General features: G+C 55.6%; 1 protein-coding gene across 1 annotated transcript in view; it reads right to left on the bottom strand.

Annotated features, from left to right (window-relative positions):
• CHST3 (carbohydrate sulfotransferase 3) overlaps positions 1 to 13,317 on the bottom strand; it is a 35,818-nt gene extending 22,501 nt beyond the window's left edge. Inside the window, exon 1 of the mRNA XM_081267694.1 lies at positions 12,643 to 13,317. The gene's annotated coding sequence lies outside the window, so the exon portion shown is untranslated. The remainder of the gene's footprint in view (positions 1 to 12,642) is intronic.
• Between the last annotated feature and the right edge of the window lie 1,870 nt (positions 13,318 to 15,187).

The following is a 15,187-nucleotide window of genomic DNA, read 5'->3' as shown; positions in this document are numbered from 1 at the left end:
ATTTAGTAGGTCAGGCAAGCTTCTTTTTTTTTCCTCTTTCCTTTTTAATAGAACGGTATAATGTAGAGTAGAAAATATCAGAGGGCCTCATGTAATAAGGATAAATACAGGTTTCATAGGCTTTTCTTTCCGTTATGTGTGTTTGTGTCTGAGCTTTTGGTCAAAGAAGTCTAAAAACCAGTGTTTAGAGCTGAAGGTTCTCATGGACACTGGCCCCCCTTTCCCCACGGGGACCGAATGGAGAGGCTTTAAAGAGGGTGGCCTGAGAGTTCCCCTGCAGTCCCCGCAAGGAGGAGAGGTAGTCATTAACCCAGGCCAGGTGCTGCCCAAATTCCACTCAGCTCTTAAAGGCTGAGCCCAAACCCCACATGTCCCCAGAGCCGTCCTTGATCCTGCCCTATTAGCCATCATCGATTTCCAGGGGACTGGCACCAACCCCCACCCTTTTGCACTCCCAATTCTCATGCCAGCTCCGTGGGCAAGCCGGATCCTCCCCACCATCCTCAACTTCTATTTAGATGAGAACCAGGTTCAGAGAAGGCCCAAGGACCTGCCCAAGTCAAGGTTCAAGGAGGTTCAAGGCCAGGCTGCACAGGGCAGGGTCTCTGTGGCCTGCTCCTTCCCAGCACCACGGATTTCCACCTCCTGCCGCTCCTGTGGGCTCCACCTTGTCCCACTGCTCAGCACTGGATAAGGATGTAAGAAAGGAGGAAGGAAGGACGTGGGGAGCACGAAGGGAGGGAATGTGTTCCGGGGCCATGGACAACCAGTATGTGGCTGACCTTCCTCCAACACTGGGCTCACAGGTTCAGATCTGGGGAGACAGCCTGGGAGGGGTCCGGACATCACCTTGCTGTGCCTTGAAGACTGCTTTTGGTCCACTGAGCTGGGCTGAGTACAGGCTCCTCAGAGGCCATCTCCAAGGGCTGGACAGGACGGCAGGACAGCTGTCACCTAGTATGGGGGGAAGCTTCCCCACATTCCTACAGGCTGCCCCCTCCCTGGCCCCTCAACCTGGCTGCTCACCACAGCAGCTCCTGGCCTCTGCCCTCTCATCTGCAAAGGGGAGGGACAGCAGGGCCCACCACACAGAAGCACCTGAGGACTTGGAGGCTGTGCCTGAGTCCCTCAAGCAATGCTGCTCGCAAAGCAAGCCTCTGCACCGGTCTTGTCGTCAAAGCTGTAGGGAATGAGCGGTCACCTTGTCAAGGAGGTGAGCTGATCTGTGGTCCTGGACAGGCTCCTGGGAAGTCTAGAGGAGCAGGGGTTAGAACCTGTGGCTGGAGCCGGAAGCCTGCAGAGGTCCCGGGCCCTGCTGAGCCACTCTCTGCTGTGTGACCCACGGTGCAGACTGACTTCTCCGGCTTCATTTCTCCTTGGTCAAACAGGGACAGCGCTGCTACCTCACAGGGTTGCCATGAAGACAGACATGGGACAAAGGCTGTTACTAGGTCGCAGGTGCCTGGCATATAGGCAGGGTTCCACTCAAGACAGAGATGGTGTTACTATTACCAAAGGCTCTGTGGACAGCCTTTCCCAATAGGTGGCTCCAAGCCAGGCGGTGGGGGACTTTAAAAAAAAAATCAAGCTTACAAGACTCTGAATATAGAGTTTAAGCCCCAGCCTGGTCGAGTCTGATCACCCTTGCCCCCCGCTGCACCCAAGCTGTGGCCCCCTGCCTCGCAAGACGAGAGTAGGCAAAGGAGAAGGGGCAGCGGGGTGCATAGGGCCATCGGGGAGCCTGGAGGAAGCCGAGCAGATAGGCTGGGGCTGGCTCCCGGGCACACAGGGATGGGGGGCCCATCTGACTGTGTGGGTGGAGATAAAGGTGATTTCTGATGGTGGGCAGCCACTTAGCAATAACTGTAAGCAATTATCATAATAGTCCTCAGGCACAGGTGGTCTGTGCGGGGACCCTGGCACTATTTCCAGGCCTGGTTATGTTCCAGGTTGTGCCTTGGTTTACCTGTTCACGGGGGGCCCAATGGAGTCAAGATATCAATTGCTTTAAAGCAGGACTGGGCTAGACAGGGTGGCTCACACAGGTAATCCCAGCAATTTGGGAGGCTGAGGCAAGAGAACCACAAGTTCAAGGCCAGCCTTAGCAACTTAGCAAGATCCTTTCTCAAAATATCAAGAGGGCTGGGAGTTCGGTCCTGGAGTGCTGGCCTAGTGAGGCCCTGGGTTCCATCTGCAGTACTGGGGGACAAAACTGGGCAGGACTAGGGACTTAGCTCAGTGGCAGAGCAGTTGCCCAGCACACAGAAGGCACTGGGTTTGATCCTTAGATCCTCAGCACCACAGAAACAAATGGGACGATTTAAGAGCAGCTCACACACACACACACAATTAACATTACTGGTTGCCTCCGTGGAGGGTCCTGGGTGTCTGAGGCACAAGAAAGAAACTTCACCATATATCTTCTTATACCTTTTCAATTTTGAACCATGGATGTATATTATAAAATTTAATAAAATTAACAATGACATAAAAGTAGGTACCAGTTGTCTACCTGTAGAAGTAGAGGCAAAGCTCTCACAAGGTTAGACTCTTCTGTTTTAGAAAAGCCATTTTAATAGGCCTTTAAATTTAAGCAGCGACCAAGGCAAAATCCTGCACCAGCAAGGGAAATGGACAAGAAGAAGCAAAACGGCTCCTAAAATCTGGAGAGAACTGGACTGGTGAGTGCTGTGTGGTCATAGGAAGGCCAGTCCCTGCCTCCTCCAGAAGGAAACTGTCCTTCTCTCTGCAGAAAAGAAGACTTGAGTCTTGAGTCCTTTTCTTTCCAGCTGAGGGAACTGAAACCCTCCCCTAGCCTCAGTGTCCTCCCCTGGAAAATGGGGCTAATCAGGCCTCCCTTGGGAGGTGGTGGCAAGGCGCCATTCGGCACAGGCCTGCAGCCGGCCCCTCCTTCCCAGCTGCTTGGCAGAGGGCGGCAGCAGCTGCAGCAGCCTGGCATCCTGCACCCACCGACTGGGGCGAGGAGGCTGGCACTCGGCCCCCGCTTGACTCATATTCCTTTCCAGGTCTGCCCGCCAGCCCAGGACAGGCGTGGATTTGCGGATTTGCGTCCCAATGCTCCTTCCCAAAAGGAGTCAGCCGGGGTTTAAAGAAACCTCTCAGCCCACAGGGCCACATAAGCAGAGTGAGGGCCACGATATTCGCTGCCACCTCCGACAGGGATCTGCGACCTCTGAGCCTGGGCCCACGCTCTGAGACAGACGCTGCCTGGCGCTTCCTGTCTGCACTTCACAAGGCACTGGCAATAGGACTGCACCCCTCTTGCTGTGGGTCTCTGGTTGGCTTGATGGCACCTCTGGAATTGGATGGCCAGGGTTTGCAGTCTGGCTGTGCACCCTGGACAAGTCACCGGATCCCTCTCATTGCTGGCACTTGCAAAATAGGACACCCTTCGTGCCATCAGAGGGATGTTCATAAATGACTCTGCCCAAGGATGCTTCAACCAGACGGCCCTCCGACGCCCCATGGTGTCCTCTGGAAGGCAGAGCCGCTGATCCACCTGACTGCCCTCTAAGGTGCGGCCAGGTGCTGGGCACACAGCTCGGCCAGGCTCCGCTCTCCTCAATCTGATCCCCACACAAGAGCCACACTATTCGCAAAGGAGAAGCAAACACAGGCTCCGGGGCTGTCCCCTCGCAGGCCACATTCCAGTCAGGGGCTGGCATGGCCCCTGAGAGCTCCTAAAAGTGGAGGCTTTCTGTGCCCATCCCCATTTCCAGAAGCTTCTGCTTCAGCAGTGTGTGTGAGTGGGGGCCATGGCAGAGAGCAGGACAGAGAGCAGGGGGGTGGGACACAGTGGCTGCGGAGAACCCGGGGCAGGAAGTCGGGGAGCTGACCTGGCCTGGCCACCTGGCCAGGGACTCTGGGCACTGAGGTCGCCAGGAGAAGCACAGAGGGCAGACTGGCAGGTGGGCGGGAGACAGGAGACTCGGTGATGTCATGTTTTCCACAAAATGACTCAGTGGCTCGCCCTGGGCGATGAATGGCGAGCTGTGTGCGGTGCCTCCAGGATGACCTGGCATCGTCCCCCCTCCCCGGTCACCTCCTGTCCTCCCCGCCCCAGGGACCCCAGGCTACATCCCGGTAGTTCCTGATTCATTTCCATGCTGCTTCTGCCACGTCTCTCCAATCTCTACTTTGAGGAGGGACCGAATGCCAGGAAGACGTGGGTGTCACGGCTGCCTCTGTGTCCCTCTGGCTGAGCTGCCTTGAGCAGGTTACCTTGCCTCTCTGGGTTTCGGTTTCCTTATATGCAACAGGGAGACACTGCTAACGACCTGGCTGGCTTTTATGGGGCTTAGTAAGAATGTCTACAAAGCACTTAGAAATGGTCAATGTGACATTCGGGGGCCTCTATGATCTGACCTCGGTTTACTTTTCTACTTGAACTTAAAAATTTATACTATCTTCAATCCCCAGCATAAAAATCACACACACACACACGCACACACACACTCACACACACACACCAAAGGTCGTGTAGAATCGTTGGTGTTTCTTAATGCTGTGTATCAGGTACTGCTCCGAGCACTTGTATAGAAACACATTTTCCACTCATGTCACCGCGCCCGGCTGAATTTTCTTATCTTTGTGTCTCTGGCCAATTTCCCTTCGAGAAGCCTTCCTCAGTCTTTCCTCACGGCCACAGGTCCACCCAGGTCTGTCATCACAGCTGGACTCCAGGTGTCCCAGGGTCTCCAGAGTCTCCTTGGCTTTCTGCAGGGGAGTAGCTCTCGCCCCAGCTTGCCTTGCACGGTGTCGGGCGGGACCAGGCATGTAGCACGTGGGCAGGGAATAGCAAGCCCCCAGGCCATGGTGGAGGGGCCACTGCTTCTGTGAGGATAAACGGAGGGCTGGAACTGGAACCTCAGGGCAGTTCCTCCCCGCTCAGTGACACAGCCTGCCGGTGGCCTCCTTCTCTCTGCTCAGGAGAACTCACGCGGCCATGGGACGTGCATAGCCTGACTTTCAGGACTGGACCCTGGAGCAGCTGGACTCATGTTTGGGGCCAGGACTGGGAAGCACGTGCTGGTAGGTCCAGCCCACATAATCCAAGGTGTCCATGGGTGGCAGGGACAGGACAGAGGGACCCATTCCTAGATCCCAGCCCAGTGCCCACGGGGTAATGAATGACCTTGTGAGACCATGTGCCTGGGGTCCCTCTTTCCTGCTCCAGGCCCACATCAGCTGCTCCTCCCATTCACCAACCACCCTCCCCAGGAAGGGACCATGCCCTGACAAGTGTCCTGAACAGGACGTCCCACCCCACAGCCAGCAGCTCCTCGAGGTTCCCACCCCACCTACAGCCCACCCCTCACCCTCGCGCATGCTTGCCGCACACCTGTGGCTGTGCTGACTAAGCACAGGGGACACAAAAGTGAACATAGCCCGTTACCGGGCAGAGACCACAGACCACTGAGCCGGCCACCGCCAGGGAGCAGGTGACACCGTGAGGGGGATCGCAGGCAGCCACAAGGAGGGCCTCTCTCTGGCTTCCAGGGCGAGGAGATGTCCAGGCCATGGGCAAAACAGGAGGGGCCTCCTGGACAGCTAGAGAGGCCACGAGAGCAGGCTGTGTGACCTTGGGAAACGGGGAAGGTTGGAAATTTGGGACACCGTGTCCCAGTGAGGGCTGGTAAAAGAAGAGGCCAGGGAAGAAACATCTGCTGATAGGTGACAGGGCTCACGGAAGCCATTTGTCACCCCAAGCGGATACGTGCTCACTCCAGGGTGGGGCTCCTGTCTTGCTGGAAGGCCTCATGGGGGACAGAGGCTCCAATCGGCAAGTCCTCCTTGCTCGCTTAAACCACGGGAGTGGACGCTGGGCCTTGCAAAGAAACGCCTCGCCCAGGGCTGCAGGGTGCTGGGCTCCGACCTGGGGGAGGTCATGGCTTCCACCTCACCTGCCATGTCCACAGCGGGCTGGGAGATGCCTCCCACCGGGCTTCCCTGCCTGGATCCCCAGCATGCCCTGGCCACGGGTGGGAGGTGGGTCCCTTTGGGCCATTTCTTGTCGGCAGCACAGCCACAGCAGGACAGACGCAGGTGACACTGTGGGAGGGCAGGGGCTCAGGTGCCAGCCTCTGAGCTCAGGCCTGGGCTCACTGTGGAGGCCGTGGACGTGGGCAGCTCCCCAGCCCGTCTGGCTGTTCTCCTCTCTGTGACCTCAGGAGCTTCCTGGGAAAGCTCAGGTGGGGACGCCCAGCAGGTGCTCAGGGCGGCCAGCTGTTGCTGTCACTGTTTACTAGGTGCCCTCCCCCAGACACCTGCTCCAGGTGCGGAGCGAAGGAGAACCACAGCATCTCTCAGACTGGATCCAGGAAGGGTCCCTGCTTGGTGGCTGCCTCCGTTGCTCATTCTCTGTGGAGGACGCTCTGGGTTCTGAGCTCAGGGCCTCTGCAGACACGCACCTGTCCTTGACCCTGAGGGCCAAGGGCTGGGCTCCTCTGTCCCCTGAGAAGCCTCTGGCGGTCTCCAGAGGAAAGCTGGTGCCCACGCCTGGCCCTGCCCTTGCAGCTGGAGTTGTGAAATTCCTTGTTGAAACTCCACGCAGTCACAGCCAGGGGGTGGCCCCGTTTGTTTTCAAAATATTTCCTCAGCACTGCTCTGGCTCAGAGGGCGCCTTAGCACTCTCCAGAACCCTGCAGATGGTGAGGCAGCTGGAGGGGAGGGAGGAGAGGGACGCAGGGAGACAGCAGTGGAGGCCCGGGCCAGCTCTCAGGTAGCGTGAGGTTGGCACAGGGGCCACAGTGTGACACGTGCGAAGGTGAGCATGCACACGCAGGACGGAAAGCCCAACCGAGCTGTGAACACGGACAGCAAACGTCTCAGCTGTGGAAACTTCTTATGAACCAGAGCTTTCCTCATCAGTCCAACAGACAGAACAGAAAAGGGACAGGGACCTGCCACCCCTTCATCAGGCCCCTAAGGGTTCCCCTGCACTGAACCCTGGGGTTCCACGGAACCTAATTGAAAACGCTTGTAGCTGAGGCTGTTACTCTCACTCCCGAGAGAATCAGCACACACAGTGTCTAAAAATATGAACTTCCTGTGGGAAGATGAGATTATCTTTCCAGTAAATTCTAATTAGAGTCTAGCATAGGGAATGCCACGCATCTTAGAGAACTGGGGCTCAAAGCATGCGAAGTATTGATCTCATTCACTGACAGGTTTGTGGGTACCCCTACAATGCCCTGTGTGCTTGCACTCAAGACTGATTAGCAACACTAACACATACCTAGCTCTCACTGTGTGCACTTTTAGATTCTTTATGTCTATTAACTCACAACCACATGCTACAGTTGGTTACGGTTACCATTCTCCTCTTACAAACTGGGAAACTGAGGCTCAGAGAGGTTAAGTACTTGTCCAAGGCCACACGGCACTTTTGTCCATGATGATACATGCACTGTTGTGTGAGTGCGTGGTTATGCCCTTCTCCTACCAAGAGTACAGGACATAGCTCACCCCATAACCCTGGCAGACTGGCAGCAACAGGACAGTGACAAGACCCTGGGACTCAGGCAGTGCCCTCCCAGATCCCAGAGGTTTCCGTGTTTGCAGACCCACCTTGTCAAAGCCACATACAATGGGAGGCCCCCGGTCACTCCCTGGCTTCCAACCCACTGAGGAACTGCCCCAGCCAGAGCTCCTGTCTCCCCTTCTCACTGTGTGCTAAGTTTAGAGTCAGTCACCAAATAAACTGCCATCATTAAGTGATGAAGAACCCGCTTCCTATCTCAAAGACACAAAAATGTACAACAATGCTTGAGCCTCGGGAATCCATCAGTGCCACAGTCACCACCTCTCCCTGAGTTGACGTGACTACAGTCAAAATCAACCTTAAGTAAAAATTAAAAAGGGATAGGGATGTATCTCAGTGGTAAAGCAGGCCCAGGTTCAATTCCCATTACTGGAAAAAAAAGAAAGAAAAAAACTTGACATTCTGTTGGCCTACAGAGGAAACCAATACTTTTTATTTTTGGTACCAGAGATCGAACCCAGGAGCACTGAGTCACATCCCCTGCCCTTTTTACTTTTTTATTTTGAGACAGGGTCTTGCTAAATTGCTGAGACTCGCCTCAAACTTGCAATCCTTCTGTCTCAGCCTCTGAGCCGCTGGGATTATAGGCCTGTGTGGCGGACACATGGCTTTTGAGGGTTTCTTGACAGATTAGATGTAACCCAGACAATAACTCAGATAAATCCACCCTAAAGCAACATTTAAGATACAAAGCTTCCTCAGATGTCACAGAACTGGAGAAAAGCCCCAAGATCAAAGCCAAACCCACCAACCAACCTGCTTTCCCCAGCCAGGGGCGGGGGCTGGGACTTACCCAGAAGGAGCAGGGCTGGGCCCTGGGGAGGTCTTTTCTCCCACATGTTCTTCCTTTCTGCAGCCACTAGCACAAGGACTGGCCACAGAGGGTGTGTGTCCTGACTTTTGAGGTTCCCAAAGTCTAGGGGGAGGGACTTCCCAGGAAGGGGGCAGGTATAACCACAAATAAGAACCTCCCAGGCTGGGAGAGGTGGTGTTTACCATGGCGCTCGCTTGGCACTTGCAGAGGCTGCTCAGGGAAGTGGGGTGTTGACCTTCCCCTCTTCCTCCAGGTCCTTTGTAAAGAGTCTTCCCCAGGCCCAGTAAATTTCCAGGGCCCAGAGAAAACCCACAGTCCCTCAACACAGAGATATCTTTGTGAGGCGGGGTGGGCATGGCGGAGGAGGGCTTGGGTGCCAAAGACACGAAGCTGCCTGTGCTCAGGGGCTCCCAAGGCTGCCCCCTCCCTCCACACTGGCAGGGGACCAGGAGCCACCAGCTAGGTTTGGGCCCATGAAGACTGAAGGCTGAACCAACTGTCTGGGCCTGCTAGGGGCTTCCCACTCCCAACTGTGGAATCTGCACGCATAGCGCAGAGCGAGCAAGAAGCACAGCGAGCAAGCACGTCCTATGGTCTTTGGGCCTCCAAGAAGAAAAGGTGACAAATTCCATTTCTATTTAAGGAAAGAAGAAGAGCGCTGATTCTCCTGCTGTTTTACATCACCAAAGTCAGAGTCTTCTCTGAGCATCCTTCTCAGCTAAGATGCCTTGGGGCCCCTGCAGTACCACTGCTCAGCAGAGACACTCCCAGCCCCTCCCAGGGCTTCACCTACCACCTGACAAGGTTTTAAGTCCCTCCCAGGGGAGGACAAAGATGATAGCAGTTGCCCCTCAGCTGGGGCGGCTTCTCCCTGTACCCTGTGTCCCAGATTCCATTCTGGACAGTGTGTCCACTGTGCCCTGGAGGAGGAGCGGGCTCTAGTATCTCTGCAGCCTCACACTCTTGGAACCAGCCCAGGGCGAAGTGGGCGGAGGCCAGCTGGGCTGGGCTAACCCAATGCCCCTCACTTCCTTTTAAGAGTGTCAATTTTTTCTTACTATGGACACGTGTATCAGAAGCTCTGGGGTGGATGAGCTGGGCCGGGCAGGGCAGTGAGGACCCTGCCCCAGCAGGGTTACCCTTTTCAGTCCTGGGGGGCTGTCCAGGGGTGCAGAGCACCAGCCAGATGGAGAAACTCAGCTGGGGGCCCTGAAGCATGGCGGCAGCTGCTACCCTCCTGACTCTGGGTGACCATCACACCTCTCAGAGCCTCATTTCTTCATGTGTACAGTGAGACCAACAGATAACCACTGTCCTTCTGAAGGGTGACTATGTGACAGCACAGCCAAGAACCAGGAACCATGTGACTATCATGTCCCCAGTCTGCCCACCCATCTCTTCAGATGACCACACATTGTAGAGGAGTCTAGCTCTCCAGAGCCCACGGCAGGAATGGACAGACAGCTGTGACATGGTCCCAACTAAGTGACAACAGGAATTGGCAGGTGAGGGCTGATTTCCCCAGGTAACAGGTGAAGCTGGTGAGGGCCAAAGGGGGGAGGAAGTGGTAATCTATCTGAGGATGGATTGCTGGCATTCCTCCCTACCGGAGGTAAGGTCATGAGGGACAGCTGTGTCAACATTTCTCAGATTAACAGTGGACAATTTCTCATTGGAATTGCTATACCATCTTCCACATTCACCATCCCCCAAACCTCCACTGTTTCCTGACTCCAGATCCACATAGAAGGCTCTAGAAGCCTGGTACCACCCAGCCTTTTCTTTTCTTTCTTTTTTAGGCAGTACTGAGGATTGAACCCAGGGATGCTTTATCACTGAGCTACATCCCCAGGCCTTTTAATTTTAGCTTTTTTTTTTTTTTTTAACTTGGAGGCAGAGTCTTACTAAGTTTCAAACTTATGATCCTCCTGCTTCAGACTCCTGAGTAGCTGGGATTACAGGTGTGCGCCACCATGCCCAGCTACCACCCAGCCTCAGATTCCCACAGCTATGGTATAACCCAGGCTTAGCAGTGAGGGGGAAAAAGGGACACCGTCAAGAGGCTCCTTGTTAACTTACTACCGTGTTAGTAAGCAGCATCAGAGTTGTTTCCTGGTTGCTATGGAGAATTCCATGATGGAGACAGCACAGTCAGGAGTCAGACTCTCCAGGTTCAACTCCTGGCCTTGTCTCTCATTGGCTACGTGACTTTTATAAAAAGTGACTTAACTTTTCTGACCCTCAGTTTCCTAATCTGTAAAAAGGAGATGAAATACTAACCTCGCTGGGATGTAATTGCTTCATGAGATCCTGTCTAAAGCTCCTGATTCCCAGAAGGCATGACGAAGGTGGAAAGGTGCAGAAATGACTGGATGTGTGTAGCGTGCTGCTTGAATCTGGGGGTGGCCAAGGCCAAAGGCCAGAGCACTCCCCCTCTCACCTGGGGCCACAGTCCTCAGAGCTGCCTACATGCTTTGCTAATTTCAGTATTTAGAAGTTGAAATGCACACTGCACCTAGTCAGAGCTCTTCATGAGGGGGCGGGGTGGAGAGTGAGACATTTTCCATGACATGCCTAGGCCGCCCCCACGTCTTTGTGCACTCTCAGTCCCAGTTCCAGGAACAGGGGATGCTTCTGCTCCTCTGGGAAACTCATGCCAACTGGCAGAGAAGAATCCACACCAATACTTAGTACGGGGACTGTGACGGCCCCTCTACCTGCTGCCACCATCCAGCCAAGCCCTGGCTGGAAGACATAGCTCAGAGACCCTTCATGAGAGTTCTCTCCAGCCAGGCTAGCAGGAGCCAGAAAGAAGAGCAGGTGCTCCCCAATCCCACATGTCCCATGGTCTCTCCACCTTGGCACATGTCCACTAGCCTGGCCCATCTCTTTCTCCCATTAACCCATCCCTGTCCCCTAAAGCCAGGGTGTGGGAGGGTTGAGGGAATCTACTCTTACTCTCTGCGGCACATGGAAAGTTTTTCCCTAAGACCCCAATGAGTCTGCCAATCAGCATGCCATCTCCTCCTCCATCCCCAGCTTAGCAGGACAAAGAAATGGAACTTTTCCTGCTGCCCTGGGAAAGGGAGATGATAAAGTTTCACGCTAGCTCACAGGCACAGTGGAACATGCTGCTGATCCGCTTCCCCCAAAGATGAGGCAGGGTTCTCTCCAGCCACCCAGGACCCGACCTTTTCAGGAAGACCAATTCTAACCTGGCTGAAGTCCAGTGGGCTCAGCTCAGAGCCAGAGCAAAAGACATAAATTGTTGGTGTTACTCATCAAGTATCTACTTACTGAGTACCCACTGTGCCCAGAACTGCACCAGGTCCAGAAACATGCTCGGGCCTCAGAGTGCCCTGCATCAGAAACCAAACACAACTTCAGTCCAAGGAAAATAAGTGTCTTTCTAACACCCTGGAGTCTCCCTCCTCCCCATGCATATAGCTCGACTCTCCTCACCCTGTCCCCCTGGAAGTCCCTCTGAGGAAGTACATCCGCTAGGGGGAAGGGTCTCTGCTTCCTTTCAAGGCCCTGTCACCATCAACCCTCAGTGTCCAGCGCAGCGCCGGCCTGCAGGCTTTCCCACCCTGCTCACAGACCCCAGCACACCGATGTGAGTTTACGCTCAGTCCCTCCTGCCTCCCGGCCTCGCCTCCGGAAGGGCTGCGCACACCCAGACACATCACCCAGACGCTGAGTTTCCGCACCAAACCTGCCCCTACCAAATCCTCTCCTGTCGAACCCGCAAAACCATCTGCACTGACTGCTTTCTCCTCCCCTCTCCTCGGCCTCGGAATCTCAGTCACGACTTACTAAAGTCCAGGCAGTCCGATCCCTGCCCCTGGCACTTTGGGGGCTCCCTCTCGCTGAGGGAGTGCGAGGGCAGTAGACAAAGACCGTGGATCGAACTGGGAGAGATGGAGACGAGCCTGGGTTCAAAGCCCAACTCGCGGGGCTCCCGGAAGGTGCACTTGGGCTGGCTGCACGCGCCTGGTCGGGGCGGCGTGCGCTAACACGCGTACGCGCTGTGCGTGGGGCTCGGGCGGCCAGGAGGCGCGGGTACCTGGCAGATGCAAATCTGGGCGCCGCGAGTCCAGGCGCCTGCGTGGGGTTTCTCTCGAGCCGGGAGCCCCTCTCCCACCCTCCGCCTGCGCCTTCTTGCAAAGTTTGGCGCTGGGCGCCGGGACCCGAAGGCACGGCTGGGCGGCCTCGGCCGAGCGGGGAAGCGGTTCCGGGACCGGGACTCCGGGGCCCCACTTACCCCGGCGCCGAGCCTCGTCCGACGAAGGCGGATCCGACTCTCCCCGATCGGCGTCCAGCGCGGGCAGCATCCGCTCGCAACTTCGCCCTCCTCTCTGGAGCCCCGGGCTGCAGCGGCTCCGCGGCGGGACTCAGCGCCCTCCTTCGGCGGCGAGGGGGCAGGGAGAAGGAGGCGCGGCCCGGCCGCTCCGCTAGCCCGGCAGGAAGCGGCGCCAGGCGGGCGCCGTCTTGCGCCGCAAGCCGGCGAGCGAGCGGTCCTGTCCGGTGCCCTACCCGCTCGGCCCGAGTGGGCGAGCGGCCCGCGCCGGCGGCGGATTCCGGAACCGTGTCCTAGGAGCCGGGACAGCCTCCTCCTCCCTCTCGGCTCCCTCCTCTGCCCTCCCCCTCCTCCCCTCCCTGCTCCGTTCTCACCCCACCCAGCTCCCACCCCGGCGCGCCCGGCAACTTGGGAACCGTTGGCGAAGTTGGCGATGCTGGGGCTGCGCGCCCGCTGGGCCTCTGGGGCGGGAGGAAGGGGAGCAGGGGGAGGAGCTGAGGGGAGGGGACCCGCCCCCGGGGGGGCGCGCTCTCCAGGACCCTTCGGTGGGCCTTTGTTCCGGGCGCTGCACCTCCAACCGCGCGTCCCCGGGGACTTGCTGGGCACCGCTTGGATTCCCACCCTCTGGGAGAGGCTGCTTGTCCTGGGCTGAGGAGATGAAGAGAGAGCCTGCGTGGAGATCCTGGTGGCTTCACCCTGCCGTAGGCTACCCCCCCCCCCTGTTTCGTTACCCTCGCGCCCCCGGGAGACCCCCTCCTCTGCGCTCATTCTCGGCCAGCTCCTCCCAGGGGAGGGTCTTCCCGTCCCCCTGGGGCAGCGGGAGCTGAACTATGGTTTCCAAAGACCACAGCACCTAGTCGGCAACGGGTCACCCACCCTCCCTTCTGTGCTTTCTTGCGCAAGCAGCGTGACCAGGACTCCCCCAATTCGGCATGATCCTGGAAGGGTCCTCGCCCGCTGACGCAGCCAGAGATGCTTGGCATTATCTTCAGACCCTTCCGGACAGTTGGCGCCTCTGATTTGGGGACTGCAAGAGGAGTAGGGACGGGCAGTGGCCAGCTAGGCAGTGCGTGGTTTGGGGCAGAAAGATCAGTTTCTCTAGAAGCTCAGTATTAGAACACAAACCCGAACTTCCCTGTCGCTCTCTGGAATCCTCGTGAATGCCATGTCAGGAGGAAGTCTTTGATTCGGTCTTGCCCGGGGTTTTCCTCCTGGGACTCCTAGTAGTACTTAGCATCTTGAGCTAATTAAGGCCTAAGACAGCTGTCCTGACATTTAGCGGGGAGTGTATACGGTTTAGACACAGCGAATTATTTCCTGTAAAGGAGAAGTAAGAAAATCTGAAAAGGGAAAACCTAGACATTGGTACTTGGCTTTCCTCTTCTTCTCAACAAATGCAGAAAGGAGATAGCAGACATGTCTTAGGCAGCAGATACTAAACCAGTTAGAATTGAGCAGTGCCCAGGCCTACCCAGGACCCCTTCTCTCAGATTCAACAGTTAGAGGGTCCCCATTATTACCTGGGTGCAGAGTAGCTAAGGCTTCTGCCAAGGCAGACTGGAGGGGCCTGGGCAGAATGCTCCAGATTAGGAAGTGAGACCCTGGATGCTCTTTAGTAGAAAGTCCTCATTGGGTGCTTTGGTTCCACTCCTTACAACTCTGTGTCCTGTTAAAAGAGACCTGAGGTTTGGTGAGGATTCAGACCCCAGCTCACCTTCTGGGTAACCTTTCTGAATCCCTTTCTCTACGACTCCCACAGCCCTCCCCAGTCTTCCCTGTAGGGGCTTCTGCCTGGGAATCAGTCTGCATGCTCTCCAACAAGTTTAGAGCTGACCGTGGAAAATAACAACTCTGCTTCGAGGAAATAAGAATTGATTCTGAGCCAAACATGAGTGACCATGCCCTGGGAACTCAAACTCAAGTTACCTGGAAAAGACATGTTTTGTTGTTGTTTTTGTAAAGAAGGTTACTTTAGTTTGTATAGTCCCCAAAGTAGGTGGGGTCTTCAAATAGTCTACAATAAGGGGAAATCCATAATTCTCAGATGTTGTTTTCAATAAGGCGGGGAAGTCGACAGGATTCTGGTGCTGACTCATCCCAGCCTTAAGGTTGGGAGAGGCCAGAAGTCTGTCAAGCAGAGTATCCATTTATCTAGTGGTCACAGAAATGCTCCATCAGGCACAGAGGTAGACAAAATGGTTGTGAAAAGGAACCAGAGATAATCCAGTACATAATAATAATCCAGACCTTTCCACAAGGTCTCTGATGCTCAAATCCATCTCGTTCAAACAGCCTGGAAACTCCCAAATACAAACTCAGCCTCTATGAAGAAATTCAGGTTTCAGATCCCCCTGTTAACTAGGCCATACATTCTGCGCACACTGAGGCCAGGGGTTGTTTTAGGATCCACGAAGTTAGAGGTCTCATTCCCAAGATCTCTTAAGGACAAACCTGAATAACCAGACAAACTTCAGGACAGACATAGTCATTAAAGCTATAGAGAAAGAAA

This window comes from Spermophilus citellus (assembly GCF_964194105.1).
Source record: "Spermophilus citellus genome assembly, chromosome: 15".
NCBI lineage: Eukaryota > Metazoa > Chordata > Mammalia > Rodentia > Sciuridae > Spermophilus > Spermophilus citellus.
This window is presented reverse-complemented; position numbering and strand designations above follow the sequence as displayed.